The following is a 16,925-nucleotide window of genomic DNA, read 5'->3' on the forward strand; positions in this document are numbered from 1 at the left end:
AAGATGAGGGTCAAGCTCCCTTATGGAAGAAAGCCACAAAGGAGCAGAGCCCCTCTCCCCAGGAATACCCCACCCAGACTCAGCAGGGGTTTCTGGACACCCCCAGGGCCTTTGAACGGCCTGTTTCATTCAGTCCCTCTGTTTCTGGGGGCATCTTTGAGGAGGAAATGGCTCCCTGTTTATCTGCACCACCCCTCAGGGCAAACTGGGGACTGAGACCCACTGACACCCTTTTGGGTGGCCGGATGCGGCTACAGTGGGGTCCTCAATACCGCGCTCCAGCTGGCACTGCCCAAGGGAAGGGGGTGGGTGGGGCGCCCCCTGGCCAGTCCTGCTCCGCCAGCGCCACACGCTGGAGGGGGGGCAGGAGGGAAAGGGCTGGGCCTGGCGCTGCCGCCGCGGTTCTTTAAGGCCTTCTTCGCCAATCCACGTGCACACAGCTGGGTGATGCATCTGGCACAAACGTTTGGATCCCCATCTCCGCACAAGTGTGAATACCTCTGCACATGCGGACAGGCTGCGTGTGCGCGAGCGTGGGGGTGGGCGTGAGGATGTGGAGGACTCCAGACTTCCTGTGACCAGTCCACCTGGCTCCCAGCTGTCTGCATCCTCCCCCCCCGCCCCCCCCCCCCCCAGCAGCGCCCACCCTGGAAGTGCCCAGGGAGGAGTGTAGGCTGCACTGGGCCGGGTCTGGAAATGGCTCCATACAGCATCCTGTACATATGTCATCTGGGGCTCGGGGCGGGGAGGCAGGGACAAGAACATCAATTAAAGATCATGTCCTGGGGCTTCCATGGAGCTCACACCAACCTGCTTCTCTCCTTTCTGTAAATGACCGCGCCGTGACTAGGGACCCTTCCCTGTCCTCCCCTTGCCTGGAGGGAACATGATGACTGTGGCACTGGAGGTGGGAAGTGAGCACCCAGGACTGGGCGCTGGGAGACTGGGACTAAGGGGTGTACTTTTCCGTTCCTGGCCAGGAAATACGCGCTCATGGGTGGAGGGCCAGCCCTTCCGCTCCCTCGGCTCTCCCAGCAAAGATAAGCGCCTTCCTTTGGCTTTGGCAAAGCAGAAGGGGAGGTGAATAGAAAGCATCCTACTCAAAGGCGGGAGACCCAACTTCCCTTTTATGGTTACAGCCCGGAGAAGCCTCTCCTCGCCTCCCAAGAGATTCCAGAAAGCTGGATAAAACCGCTAATCTGGTCCCAGGGCACCTGCTCTTCGGCCTGCAGAGAATTTGCCCTTTCTCATCTCTGCCCTCCCCCACCAGGCCTGGGGCAGGAAGGGACTGAGCTTGGCCAAGGCTCAGAGCCCCTCCCATGCCAGGGGAGCCTATTCTTCCCATCTTCCCCTTCAGAGGCTTTGGGCCTGGAGGTATCTGGCTCAGGGGAAAGATAAGAGGCGGGGCCAAGCATGAAAGCAAGGTAAACTAGAGATTAATGGGAACAAGAAAGAGCCCCGGTCAAGGGCCTGGAGAGAATGAGATGCTGGAAGCTCCGGAATCGTAGCCCCATTCCCAAAGGGGTGGGTCTCCCAGGACCACCCTAGTTCACATGCAGAGAGAGCAGGACTCAGGGCAGCGCCAGCGTAGGTTCCTGGTCTGCGCCCTGTTCTGAGTCCCCCAGGATATCGGGAACATCCACCCCGCATTCTCCCCACCCTGGCAGACCAGGCAGCCCAGCCGGAATCCTTCTCCAATCCACAGTCACTGCCTGCCCTCTAGGCTTGCCGCATCTGCTCTGGGTGGGAAACCTTCTTAACTTTTCCCATTGCAGCTGCCCTTCCTCATGCCCACCCCTTCCTCGCTTCTGGGTCTGTCCTGACCTTCAGACTCTGATGGGTCACACAGCTGAGGCTTCAGGGGGTGAAAAACGTGGCTTCTGGCGGAGGGCATGGGTGAGACTTATCACAGGTGACTCGTGAAGGTCGGTGCTCAGTCACTCTTGACACCTGCTTCTCAGCCTCAGGCTGAACCCCGGAGCCCCAGGAGTTGGCTGTGTGAGCGCCCAGAGGAGCAGGAAGCTGCAGAGCAGAGGGGGCCTGGCGGGGGGGATGTCAGGGAGGTGGCCTCAGCCCTCTGCAGCACATCTCTCCCATCTGCCCAAGTGGAAGGCTCTGTGGGCTGCAATGAACACCAGACCTGGTCCAAACAGATCATCTGGAAAAGTACTTACTTTGGCTTCAGAACTTGTCACAGGCCGTTCTGGCAGAGTGTTTTCCAAAGAGTGTGGAGTGGGACCAGAAACTCAAAATTGCTGTGAAGGCCACTATTGTGAGAATTCCCAGGTATATGTTTTTGATATAGTCTGCTCCCAGATCCTTTGATAAGATCACCACCCCAGGCTGTCCCTGGGTCACCCTCCCTAACCCAGCACTCACCTGTTCAGAATTTCTGGATGGATCGTGGATCCAGATTTCAATTCCCAGTTCTATGTGTGGCCTCCTCAGTGCCCTTCTGAGTTGAAGGTGGCCACGAGGGACAGCTGGGGTCACTAAGTCCACTCTGCACCAGGCAGGTGCTCAGAGTGTATTTGTTGAGTTGAAGGAAAGATTATAAATTCATCATGGTTCATCCCAGTGTCTAGACCAGTGTTGTCCAATAGAATAAAGTGCGTGGTCCATAGAGGCAAGCTACATATGTATCTTTAAGTTTTCTAGTAACCTCATTAAAAAAAAGAAACAGGTAAAGTTAATATTAATACAACTTATCAAATCAAATATACCCCAAATATTCTCATTTCAACATGTAATCAACATAAAATGATCATTGAAAATGAAATGGGGTTTGTTTGTCTTTGGTACTAAGTTTTAGAAATCAGGAGTATATTTTGGACTGAGAGTGCACGTCAATCTGGACTAGCCACATTTCAAGAGCCACATGTGGCCAGTGGCTACCATATTGGACGGCTCAGGTCTAGACAAGAAGTGCTAAATTGCGCTATCTCAGTCCAGGAAACTCTGAAAGAAGGCAAGGCCAGAAGAGAGGAAATGAACGAGGGCAGGAGAGACCAGGATGGGCTGCAGAGGACAAGACCTCCTTCAAGCTCAGAGGGTATCTGCCTGTGCCTTCCTAGGAGGTGAGGGAGGAGCTAGGATGACCTTGGCGGGACTGGGCGATTTTAACTTGATCTAGCATGAGAGAGCTAGATGCGTCCTGCCCTGAAAGTGGCTCTGGCCCCGGGATGTGCTGCGGATAAAGTGCAATTTCTATCACGCTTTTCAGAAGGGCAGCGGAGGCCCAGCGGCAGCCCGGTCCTGAGGCTCGGTGCCCAGGAAGCCTCTTGCCAAAAGCACTTTGCAGGTGGGCGGCCGGGGTGGGGGGGGCGCATCAGCAGCAGCTCCAGCTTCAACCAACTTCTGGCCTTTGAAGCTGGAGATTCAGACACAGTCGGGGAGTGAGATCTGCACCCCACCCCTCCCCCCAGACCCTGAAACCCCGGCGCCCCTGGCGGGGGGCTCTAGTAGCCCTGGGGGCGCCACAGGCCTCCTGGGGTTGAAAGCAAAAACAGGGAACAGGCGACGTCCCCGCCAAGCCTCAGCGACTGCTAGGGTGTCCCGCGAGAGGTCTGAGATCTTGCAGCCTGAAGTCCGTCCCTGGTGACAGCGCCCCGGCAGCCCTTGCAAAGGTCACCTGGGCCCTTGGGAGAGAAGTGTCTTCTCCCTGCTCTGGGAGACTGACGAGGCCGGGAAGCCACCGGTAACATCGGCCGCGCCGCGCGCCGCGACAGCCCCCTGCTTGGTCCCACTCACCCCCAGGTCCGCTGGGAGGGGACAAAGTGCTGCCCGGGTCCTCCAGAATGCTGACAGAACGCCCCTAGTAGGGACGCCTGGGTGGCTGAGTCGGTTAAGCGTCTGCCTTTGGTTCAGGTCATGATCGCGGGGTCCTGGAATCGAGCCCCGCATCGGGCTCCCTGCTCGGTGGGAAGCCTGCTTCTCCCTCTCTGTCACTCCCCCTGCTTGTGCTCTCTCTCTCTCTCAAATAAGTAATAAATAATAAGAATCTTTGGGGAAAAAAAAAAGAACGCCCCTAATGCTTGACGGCCCTTTGCTCTTGCACACAGCTATTCACGTGGTCCATCTGACCTCCGAGACCAAGCCTGAACCCCTCCCCCGCCAAGTTCAGGGATGACAGCCGCGTTCAGTATACTCGCTGGCCGCCGACTCCTTCTTGGGCGATGCTTCAGTTGGGCTCTGGAGTGTTTTGTTTTGTTTAAAGATTTATTTATTATTGGGGCGCCTGGGTGGCTCAGTTGGTTAAGCGACTGCCTTCGGCTCAGGTCATGATCCTGGAGTCTAGGAAACTCCATCCTTTTCCATCCTTAAAAACAAGACCACCCCGACCAAAACCAGCCCCTGGCCACCAGCCCCAGGTCTTCACAGCCACACCTGTTGATAGAACCACCTGCTCCCACTGCCCCATTTCCTCACCACCCATCCAGTCCTCGGACCAAACAGTGGACGTTGCCAACTCCGAATCCATCTCCTTCTCCACCCCATCATCCAGATCCTGGCAACGGCCACCTCTGGCCCTGTCCTCTCCAGTCCTGCCTGAACCCCTGAGCCCTGGCTCACCTGTTTGCCCCCTACTCCCTCTACAGCTCCTCTCAGGGCCATGCTCCCTTCTCGGCTCCAGTGTCTTTCGGTTCCTTGAAAATTCTTGCCCTTGGACCTTCTCCCCATTTACAGCCTCATCCCTCACTTCATCTGGCTAATTCTTATTCTATCTTTAGCTCTCAATTTATTTTATTTTATTTATTTTTTGAAAGATTCTATGTATTTTTGCAAGAGAGAGCAAGCACAAGCAGGGGGGAGGGGCAGAGGCAGAAGCAGACTCCCCACTGAGCAGGGATCCAGATGTGGGATTCTATGGATCCCAGGACCCTGGGATCATGACCTGAGCCTAATGGACTGAGCCACACAGGCGTCCCATCATGGTGGAAATGTCTTTCCCAATGCACGATAGAAACAAGAATTGACTTGCTGCTGTAAAAAAGAGAATTAGGAGTATATTCACAAATCCACCCCCTCCCCAACTAGCTTCCCTCCTTAGCCTTTCCAGATGGATCAGTGGAAGCATCATGCATCCAGCACCAGGCACCCCCTGTCTATGAGGCCCCAGCCGAGTGCTCACCGGGGGCCAGGCCCTGGGGCAGCATGTCCCGTGATCCTCACTCGCCATCACTAGCCCCACTGCTCAGATAAGGACACCCAGCCTTAGAGGACGCGCCCCCTTGAACTCACTGTTTCTGAGCACTCATCTGACGCTGTTGCTTTTATGTAAAGGTCCTATTTTCTGCAACTCTCTAAAGCCCCCCCCGAGTCTCATTTTCTTGCATCTTCCCCAGAGCGTCTCCTCACGGGACCACCTCACACAACCTCGTGCGTGAGGATGCGACACTCTGCGCTGTCCCTGTGGCCCAGAGAGGAGGCGGCAGAGCCCGAGGGACAACAGGTCTGCGGTTCCAACACAAGGGCCAACCACTCCCTTCCAAGGACTTTTATGGGTTCTGCCCCTTTCTGAGTCTTTCCTAAATGTCAAAGATTTATAGTGTTTATTGGCGAAAATACTTGCCCAGCATCTCTAGGAGCTTAAGGAGAAAGAATAAAAGATGTGAAGAAGAAAATCTGGGGACCAGTGTTGTTGCAAAGGGGATGGAGACTGAAATCCTGCTTATTCAGACAGAACTGCAGAATCTGGAGACAAGGAACTGAAGAAAGTATCTGTCCAACTTCCTACCCGACTCCTCCCTGCAAAGCCCCCCAGTGTGGCCTGTATAAATTCCTACAATGATGGGGAACACACACACCTCAAGAAGCAACAGATTCTTGGGGCACCTGGGTGGCTCAGTCGTTAAGCGTCTGCTTTCGGCTCAGGTCATGATCCCAGGGTCCTGGGATTGAGCCCCGCGTCGGGCTCCCTGCTCGGTGGGGAGTCTGCTTCTGCCCCTCCCTCTCCCTCTGCCTCTCCCCCTACTCATGCTCCCTCTCTCTGTATCTCTGTGTCTCAAATGTATAAATAAAATCTTAAAAAAAAAAAAAAAAAGGCAACAGATTCTTGATCCGAACACTGAAGCTGCAACCAAGTTCGTCCTCCCTTCCATCTCCCCACACCGGTGTCCTCTCCCTGGGACAGTCCTTTAAGTATGTGAAGATCGCGGGTGCAAGCCTTCTCTTCCTCAGGCTCAAGTTCCTTCGGATTCAAGTGCTCCTCCCTGTCTTACCTGTGCGGCCATTGCCTTCTGGGCACACCCCACCTGCCCAGAAATAGAGAGAACCCCAGCACAATGTGCCCAGCGGAGCCGGAGCCGTGGGTCTGTCACTTTCGTGGATGAGGAAATCTTATTTCTACCGAAGTAGTAACTGTGCCCCGATCAGACCACATCAGCAATGTGTATTTTTTGACCTTCATCTTAACCATGATTTGGCCTAAATCTGTAGACATGAAATCTGAGAAAGTTATTATTTTTTAAGATTTTATTTTTAAATAATCTCTACACCCGTGGGGCTCAAACCCATAACCCCAAGATCAAGAGTCACGTGCTCCACTGAGCCAGCCAAGCACCCTTGAGAAAGTTCTTTGAACTAAATTTAATATAGCATTTCATTTTTACGAAGGTACCAGAAACTGCATGTCAATCCCTTTTCAAAGAAGTTACTACATGGAGATGCTAGAAGTTGTGCTTAGAGAGACACCTGAGGACCCACCATTAAGAATCTTATGGTCCGGGCACCTGGGTGGCTCAGTCATCAAGCATCTGCCTTTGGTTCAGGTCATGATCCCGGGGTCCTGGGATGGAGCCCCGCATGGGGCTCCCTGCTCAGCAGGAACCCTGCTTCTCCCCTTCCCTCTGGCTGCCACTCTGCCTGCTTGTGCTGTCAAATGAATAACTAAAATCTTAAAAAAAAAAAAAAGACATGCGTGTGTATTAATTACCTTTCAAGTATCAGCAAGGGTTATCTGAGTGTGGAAGGTGTGGCCATTTTTATTCCCCACATACTTTTATGTGTTTGAAGGTGAATAAATGCATGTGTGCTTTGAACAAGAGACACTGCTAAGAAGGGCTTTTTAGGGAGGGGGCAATTATTGATGTCTTTTGTTTTCTCTTTATTCGTTCCTGAATTTTCCAAGTCTTTTATAAGGAGCATGTAATAATATCTTCATAACCAGAAAATATGTCATTAAAGTAGAATAACCAACAAAGCAAAAAACCCCAGCAGGCAATGGTATTTATATATATATATATATTAAAAAAACTCACAAAAGTCATTGAACTATACACCAGAAAAGGGCACATTTACTGTCTGCAAATTATGCCCCACAAAGTTTTTTTTTAAGATTTATTTGAGAGAGAAAGACAGAGCACAAGCAGGGGGAGCGGCAGGCACAGAGGGAGAAGCAGGCTCCCTGATGAGCAGGGAGACCAAGAGCCCGACTTGGGGCTGGATCTCAGGACCCTGGGATCATGACCTGAGCCAAAGGCAGACGCTTAACGACTGAGCCACCCAGGCGCCCCCCCGCCATAAAGTTCATCTTAAGAAATTTTAAAAAGCTTTAGAGCTCTTACATTTCATTTTAAGCAGTCTATGTTGTAGTGAAGAACTTATCATCTTCATGGAGAGTAAATTCATGTACACCAGCAGTAGACGCTCCTATTAAATTTCTAAGTGCCCCCTTTCAAGACAATTAATTAAAGCTCTCTAATTTTGGGGTCCTGTAGCCTATTACTAAAGATGACAATTGTAATTCTGCTGAATAAACAGTTGCTTAATGGGGCGCCTGCCAGGCTCAGTTGGAAGAGCATGCAACTCTTAATCTCTGGGTCATGAGTTTGAGCCCCACATTGGGTGCAGCGATTACTTAAATAAATAAAACTTTTAACAACAACAAAAAATACAAATAAATGGTGTAAGCAAAGAACAAATGTGTAATGCTTGTGTGTGCATAAATATTTCTGCTAACAGTGATTAGCTCTGAAGAATAGTAATAGGAAGGAATGTGAGGGGGACTTTTACTGTCTTCTATCTTTTAGTATTGATCAAGATGCTTTTATTATTTCGTTTTAGTAAGTTTATTTATTTTTATTTTTTAAAAATATTTTTATTTATTGGGGCGCCTGGGTGGCTCAGTCGTTAAGTGTCTGCCTTCGGCTCAGGTCATGATCCCAGAGTCCTGGGATCGGGCCCCGCATGGGGCTCCCCCTCCGTGGGAGGCCTGCTTCTCCCTCTCCCACTCCCCCTGCTTGTGTTCCCTCTCTCTTAAACAAAAAAAAGATTTTTATTTATTTATTCAACAGAGAGAGACACAGTGAGAGAGGGAACACAAGTCGGGGGAGTGGGAGAGGGAGAAGCAGGCTTCCCGTGGAGCAGGGAGCCTGATGAGGGGCCCGATCCCAGGATCCTGGGATCATGACCTGAGCCGAAGGCAGACGCTTAACGACTGAGCCACCCAGGCGCCCCTGTAAGTTTATTTTTTATTTTTATTTTTAGAGAGAGAGCAAGTGCAAGCAGGGGAGGGGCAGAGGGTGAGGGAGAGAATTTTTTTTTTTTTTTTTTTGAGGGAAAGAATCTTAAGCAGGCTCCACACTCAGTGCAGAGCCTGACGTGGGGCTTGATCTCGTGACCCTGAGATCACAACCTGAGCCAAAATCAGGAGTTGAATGCTTAACAGACTGAGCCACTCAGGTGCCCCCCCCATTTTTTTTTTTTAAAGTAAGCTCTCTGCCCAGCATGGGGCTCGAGTTCACAATCCCCAGATCAAGAGTCGCATGCTCTACTTACTGAGCCAGCCAGGTGCCCTGATAAATGAGTTTTTAAAGAAGCAGGCTGGCTGCTGGCCTGAGTTTGGGTTGATATGGCTATTAAATTGTGATTAAAATTATAGAACCAAAAAATGGTTTGCATTAGAGAATTGCTATAAACAGGGAAGCCCAAAACACATTCCACACTGGGAGCATGATTTCTTACCTTTCTGCACAAAGTGGCTCAGACTTGGCACAGAGTTTAGGCTCATGGTTTTTCTAATAGTTGACTAAAGCCTTTTCCATCCTCTGTTACCAGGCCTCAGAACCCATGTCTGAGGCCAGTCAAGGTGAGGTTGCTAGTTTTAGCAAATAACATAGGACACTCAGTTACATTTGAATTTTGGATAAACGACAAATAATTTTGAATATATCAGTATTTCCCAAATATAAGATACAGTATATAAAAAACGATCCGTTGTTGATTTGAACTTCAAATTTAACCAGGCATTTGTATTTTATCTGGCAACCCTAAATCAAAGGTCATGGGTTCTGGCCCAGGCCATGTTTTCCAGGCGAACCTATGTTGATCTATTCACAGCCTTCTCTGGCAGTCCCTGGTTGTGCTCTGGCACATCACATCCCTCCTGACCACACAAGAACCCCCCCAGCCGCCCCCCCGGCCCCATGCTGAAAGCTCGGCCCTTCCCTCTCCTATTTCCCAGGTTCGTAGAGACTACTCAGAGGAGCTGCCTTCTGGGGGCAATGAGATAAATAAGAGGAAAAGCAGTCCCCACCCCACCCTGTTTCTTCTAGGCCAACAAGTCCCCAAAAGCAGACCACGGGAATCAAACAGCATAATCACAAGCTGGTCTATAATCGAGACGGGGCCAAACGCTGCAGACTTCGTCCATGATCATTTTCGCATCGGAATGTGAAATAAACAATCCACTGACAGTTTGCACTTACCCTATTTCCAGGGCTTTTGCCTTTAAAAGCATCGCCAGGAGCCCAAGTCCTCATGCAGATCATTCTGCAGAGGCTGGGGCCTGTCACTGCTGTCGACAGCACCTGGGTACAGGACTGAATATCAGGCCCTGCCTGCTGGGCACAAGCCACAGCTGCAACGTGCTTTCAGAAAAATGGGCCAGGCCACGGGCTCCCTGTCAGTGCTTTTCAATGTCCCCAGTGCAAAGGTAAAATTCCGCTTTCACAGGACCACACAAACTAAAAATAAAATTGAAAAAAAAGAAAAAAAAAGCGATCTAGTTCTGTATCATTTTTCCCCATGGTCAGGTCCCATTCAGGTCACTGGCTGTGCAGGGAAATCGGTTATGAACAGTTGCTTGGCTCTGCCTTGCCTGGGGTTTAAGGCTGTCAGCCAGCCGTGCCCTCTGTGATGGCCCCAGAGAGCAGAGCAGACAAGGATACTTGTGGAAGGTTCGGCTGAGGGTAAAGAGGGAACCCGGTCAGCTTTTCCTCCAGGCATTAGCAGAGGGCTTCCTTGGGTTTTCTCTCACAGTCCCCGAATCTAGGAGAAAATAGGCCTAGTGTGTCAAGGGCAGGGCAAGGAAATGCTGTGCCATTTCCTCAGATTGAGAGGGCAGGAGAAAGCCAACAGAGCGAATGCCTGTCACCATGTCATCTTCTTTTCTTGTTTTCCACTCCTGAGTCACTTCCCATTACTAATTTCCTCAAAGATGTCATTCAAAGTAGGGTGGAGAAATTTCTAAGTAACGACACAACTCATGACCTAGAAGGTGAGATGGTTCTCCTTACATGGGGCTGGTCACAGTCGGAAAGTGGAAGTCCGAATCCGTATTGCATGTTTTAAAAACTTATGCAACACATCTAGTCCAGGCCGGCCTGCTTCCCAGCACCCACCCCCAGCAAATCACTTATGGATTATTCTGCCCATCCCTCTACAGTCCTCCACTCCAGGCCATCAGTCATTCTGGGCTCCTGTGCTAGGCCAGGTCTAAACCGCCTCGAAACGAGACCATTCAAAATAATCCCTCTTCCCCTTTCACCCTGGCACACACTTCCAGTTTTCATTTCTTTTTCCTAAGATCAGTGGTTCTCAAAACTTAATGTGATAATTACATACAGAAAATTGTTGGGCGATGCAACTATCTGTACCTTCCAGTGGTGGTTACTCAACTGTATGCATTTGCAACTATATACTAAATAAAAAGGGTGAATTTTACCACATGTAAAATTACACCTTAACAAAAGATTTTTCAACAATCACCTAGGGAACTTAGTTGTGGTTACGTAGGCCTGAGATGCATCCAAGGAACCTACATTTTTTTTTTTTTTTAAGATTTTATTTATTTGACAGAGAAAGACACAGCGAGAGAGGGAACACAAGCAGGCGGAGTGGGAGAGGGAGAAGCAGGCTTCCCACTGAGTAGGGAGCCCGATGCGGGGCTCAATCCCAGGACCCTGGGATCACGACCCGAGCCGAAGGCAGACGCTTAACGACTGAGCCACCCAGGTGCCCCAGGAACCTACATTTTAATAGGCATTCCCGTCACTTCTCCCACTGGCGGCACAATGGTCACATTTGGAAAACACGCTGTAGACACAGCAAGGTCCCCCCAGCAAAGATCCACAGACCCGCCTGCCTCTGCCCCACCAGCAGCTGCTGCACACCCCTCCAGGAAAAGCTCCGGGGGTGCTGGAGTGAGCCACTGTGCAGACTTGATTCTGTTCTCAGCTCTGCCTCAACCTCCACATTCTTCATGCCCCTGGTAACATGCTTCCAATTTGAGGTAACTGAAGGAGAGAAAACCCTAAAAATATGGTATGTTTCACGTAAGCCCTAGGAAGTTTTACACTCCATGTAGCAAAGATTTTAACTTTGATGATGATATCTTTTCCAGGTATTAGTCTCTGTGCTGATGGCAAATCTGCCAAAGAATCCACTTTCAGAAGGAAGAGCGGGCCTTCACTGCCCAGACAGCTTTCGAACAGCCCACAAGTCATTACCAAATATGGTTGGCTGACTGGTTTACAATCTGTGCTGCTGAGGGCACGCTCTGTGCATGACCTACCAGCCAGCCTCGTGTCTGGGGGAAACAGCATTTTTGCAACAGATGCTACCCTCTCCTGCACTTCCCCCCAGAAGGCAGATTAGCCATACCAAGATTGGGCCGGGTCTGCTGGAACAGCCCTCCCAGAAGGCGCTCCTCTTGGAGAAAAGGCCCTGAGAACCAAAGGGAGCCCGAGACAGGGTGTGATCCCAGTTTCTTTGGCCTTCCCACTCCTACACAAGGCCACACACCCTTCCCACATTAGGATGCCAGAAATATGCCCATCCATGCAGCCACAGCACTGCCAGGAGTTGTAACTCAGCTGTTGAAAAAGAGCATGTTTTAGGGGCGCCTGGGTGGCTCAGTCATTGGGCATCTGCCTTTGGCTCGGGTCATGATCCCAGGGTCCTGCTCTGTGGGAGGCCCGCTTCTCCCTCTCCCACTCCCCCTGCTTGTGTTCCTGTTCTCGCTAACTCTGTCAAATAAATAAAATCTTTAAAAAAAGAAAAGAAAAAAGAAAAAGGGCATGCTTTGAGCCCAAACATCTACTTGGAAATTTTCCTGCTCCTGCATTCCCACTGAGATCAATTTACAGGTGAATGTACTAGGAGAGGTTTTCATATCAGGTTTTCCATACAAACCATTAAGCTCTCAGGTACTATTTCACACAAAGAATGGGGTAAAATCCTCAATATGATACTTACTGACAGCTGAGTTTTCAAGTTTGGGAAAAGATGCACAGACCACAAATGAATTTTCTCAACTGTATGTGGCAATGACCAGTCTTCCTGAGACGAGGCCCTGAGCAGTCTCTCCCCACCACTAAGTTTTACATCAATGTACAGAACAGAATTAGCAATGGGTGGGCGCCTGGGTGGCTCAGTTGTTATGCGTCTGCCTTCGGCTCAGGTCATGATCCCAGGGTCCTGGGATCAAGCCCCACATCAGGCTCCCTCCTCGGCGGGAAGCCTGCTCCTCTCTCTCCCACTCCCCCTGCTTGTGTTCCTGCTCTCGCTGTCTCGCTCTGTCAAATAAATAAATAAAATCTTAAAAAAAAAAAAAAAAAGAATTAGCAATGGGTGATCTCTGGCACTAGAATGGGCAATTCCTTAGCTGTTCATACAACATCCAAGCTGCACACCACATGACATTGCTGGTTAGCAGTTGAATTTTACATTTAAATTATCTTAAAAAACTGGATGTCCTAGCTACATTTTTCAGTACCAGTATGCTAACCACATCTAATACTTGGTGCCTAAGGTAGAGACTTCTGTAAGAGCTTTATTAAAGAAAACACAATTGAGAGTACAATAAAGAAAAAACATTTTCCATCTTGGAAGCATATAGCCAAATGTCTTTGCTGGTTCAACAAGCAAACCGTGAAATGCAAAACACTCCTTTTATTTCTGTAGAGATTTTGCATGGGAATAAAGATTTTTTGTCTGGACTCCTGGATTTTGGAATACTATGGACTGTCTCTTTAAAAAGTATGATTATTGGGGCGCCTGGGTGGCTCAGTCGGTTGAGCGGCTGCCTTCGGCTCGGGTCATGATCCCGGGGTCCTGGGATCAAGCCCCACATTGGGCTCCTTGCTCGGCGGAGAGCCTGCTTCTCCCTCTCCCTCTGCCTACTGCTCTGCCTACACTTGCGCTCTCTCTCTGTCAATAAATAAAATCTTTAAAAAAAAGTATGATTATTAAGGTAGAATGTGCATGAACCAAACTCACTTAACATTATGAAAAACAACACATCAGGGACAACAAATAAAATCTTTTAATCTCTCCATGATGTGTGGCCAGAATGAGTAACAAGTATGCAATTCAACCTAATGATTCTAACATTTGATGGTGACTATGAATTATTAGATTTAGGATATATAGGTGAGTTGAAATTTTATTTCCAAACTCTGTATAGGTGTTGGGGCTTTCTTATTTTTAGGTGGTAAGGCTCTTCATGAGATTACATGATTTTATATAGATCTAATACCTGGAATCTTTCAATCAAAATGACCAGCAACTCTGTATCTTTGACTTCAGGTACTTTTCTTCAGTCAGGAAAGACCCTTCCTTTTTTTTTTTTTTTTTTTTTAACTTTTTATTTATTTGAGAGAGAGAATGAGAGACAGAGAGCATGAGAGGGAGGAGGGTCAGAGGGAGAAGCAGACTCCCTGCCGAGCAGGGAGCCCGATGCGGGACTCGATCCCGGGACTCCGGGATCACGACCTGAGCCGAAGGCAGTCGCTTAACCAACTGAGCCACCCAGGCGCCCAAGACCCTTCCTTTATAAAAAGGCATTTCTTGAAGTAGGTTCAAGTATAACATACTTGCCTTTTACTGAGAGCTGGCTGGCCAAAAATTTATCATAAACTATAGATGCTATTTTTAGAGGTGTACTGTCTCTTAAATGAGACAGAAAGAATAAAGCATGGACATTTATAAGCCGAAAGGGTAAAGCACTGGTATGACTAACAGGAACAACACTGAAGTCCATTCTTGGTATCAACTGCTTAAAGCAAGTGTTTCAAACCATCGCTGATTGCTGTGATGGAGAGCACTGAGGGACATCTTACTACCATCGTGTAGTTCTGTCAACTATTTTTTTCTTGGAGCTCCAAGTTCAGACAAATGACCAATGGTTGGTTTTTTAATACCTTTTACCAGAGGCTCTAACTACTTCATAACATTTTGGAGAAGTAGGTAGCTCCTAAAACTTGGAAAAGTCACGAAAACTACTATCACACCATGAAGAAATGACAAGAGTTAAGGTACCAAATGATGACATTTTTTTCTCTTTAAAGACATAGGTGTCCTTCTGAAAGACAGACGTGTGAGAGTTGTTGGGCTGTGAAACACATTTTAGATGGCAAAGTTCATTTTTATCAAAAGTAGTTCTATAGACATTAGTCAAGGAAAATCCCCAGAAAAACGACTTCAAATGAGGTAACACACTTGTGGTTTTAAGTAAGCAAATACAGAAACAGGAAAAACGAAGTCATAAAGCAAAGATGAAGCCACAAAGTGAACATTAACATTTCTTTAGGGGAAAATGTTCTCTAATTCTCCCTTCCAATTTGACTAAGAAAAAAGCCTGTTTTATAAATCTCTTCTGAATAATAGATTTTAACACAGATGATGAGCAAAAGACACACATCTGAATAAATCCAATACTATGTTAAAGAAATATAAACCTATTGACCATACCCTGGTTCCAGTATGTGAGGACTTAAGCACTCAACTATTTAGAAAAGTAAACGTCACATGACAGAGCAGGTCGATGCAGCAATCCAAAGGAATAGGACTTTGATAGGAAAAAAAATCACAGGCTTTTTATACTAATACCTGCATGTTCCAGAATAACCAGAACAATATTTTTATAGATTCAATGTAGACCCATTAATGGGTTAAGCTAGACACTGGTAGGGCCATCTTCCTAATGGAGGTCCATGACACGAGGGGAAAATGGCTTTGGCAAACTCCCATGTTCAAAGGCTGAAAGAAATGCACCAGGAAAGCAGTGAGAGTTGGGAACTCCATGTCATACTTCAAGCTTCGGCAAGAGAATAAAAAAATAGGTTTTTAAAGTGTGTGCACATGTGAAGTGACTCAGAGTATCTTTCTATATATTTTAAGATGTTGAAGAAATTATCCAGACACAAAATATTCTCAGAACAAGCTGAGAGGAAACGCCAAGGGCACTGTGTGTAGGAACTAAGTGGACGCTCCTGGCGCCACACGTCTTTGCCTGGCATTTCTGCTCAACTCCTTTCCCTCTTGGTCCCTCCCGAGTCCCCAGCTTTTCCGCTGGTGAAGCCACTCTGTTCTCCTTCAGGCTCTGTGTAGATGGATGCGAGTGTCTGTGTGTTTTCTGTCCTTTGATTAAGAAATCTCCTTGAAGCTCTAGAGACACAACAATGAACTGATAGCTCTTCATCTTAGCTAAGCTTTGGTGTTTAAAATCTTGCTTGTTTTCTAAGAAGAATCACTTGAATTTCCTTATAAAACATATGGTATGAAGGAAATTATGCGTGTCTACTAATCATCCAGGACACATCAGGTCTCTTGTTCTCCGAAATTTCCCTTTTAGTCTCACCTGAGTTTCCTTTCTGCTTAAGATATTTAGAGATTCTAATAAGCTTCTCTAGCCTAAAATTTATAGATTAAAAAAAAAAGGAAAAAAGAAAAGCAGAATAAAGGTTAACGCACGGCTAGAAGATCATCTTAAATTTTCTACTGAGTAGAACAAAGAAAGAAATGAAAAAGAAATGACCAAAGGGTGCTGTTCCAGGATTCTCCTAAATAATAAAGAACTAATGTTCTAAAACTAAGACATAAAAAGTAGTATTTTGGAATTTCAAAGTCAGAGGTGGCTTGCTTTCTTTTCTTTTCTTTTTTTTTTTAAAGATTTTATTTATTTATTTGACAGAGAGGAGAAGGAACACAAGCAGGGGCAGTGGGAGAGGGAGAAGCAGGCTCCTGGCTGAGCAGGGAGCCCGATTCGGGGCTCGATCCCAGGGCCCTGGGATCATGACCTGAGCCGAAGGCAGATGCTTAACGACTGAGCCACCCAGGCGCCCTGAATTTTTGTATTTCTAATGTTAACATGTAAAGAAAATATCCATTGCTGGGAGAGGCAGGTTTCCGGGTAGAGATTTAAGGTTCACAACTCACTGGTGTAGTGGGGCTCGTTTTCCAGGCGTGGCTCTAATGTGCAATAGAGGAATCTTCGTCACAACTCTGGTCAGGGTCCCCGCACTGCCACCAGACTGGGGGCACCTCTGTATATCAGCCTTTTGAAAGAACTTAAACTATATACACACCATCAAGGCATATACTGGTAATGCTTGATAATCACAGGAATCCTGCAGTGAATCATTTATATCCTTTGAAAATACAAATAGGTTTTCAAAGATTGGATATAAGTCTGGGTACATGAATGAGATTCAAGGATTTCTTAAGTAAAGGAGAAAAAACCTCAACCTCCCCCTATTGAGGACTTTCTGTCCAAGACTGAAAATTGATGCTTCCTCCCCTGGCTCCTTAGGTATCTAAATCTTCCCGGCAACACAAGGGGCACTTTTATGAGGTGTGGCATCTATTAAAACTTTAAACCCAGGGTGGCATTTGCTGAACAAAAGTAATAGCATTACCTTAAG

The sequence above is a fragment of the Mirounga angustirostris genome, unplaced genomic scaffold, assembly GCF_029215605.1.
Source record: "Mirounga angustirostris isolate CCGP_5_RB_7025 unplaced genomic scaffold, mMirAng1.0.hap1 SCAF_17, whole genome shotgun sequence".
Taxonomy (NCBI): Eukaryota; Metazoa; Chordata; class Mammalia; order Carnivora; family Phocidae; genus Mirounga; species Mirounga angustirostris.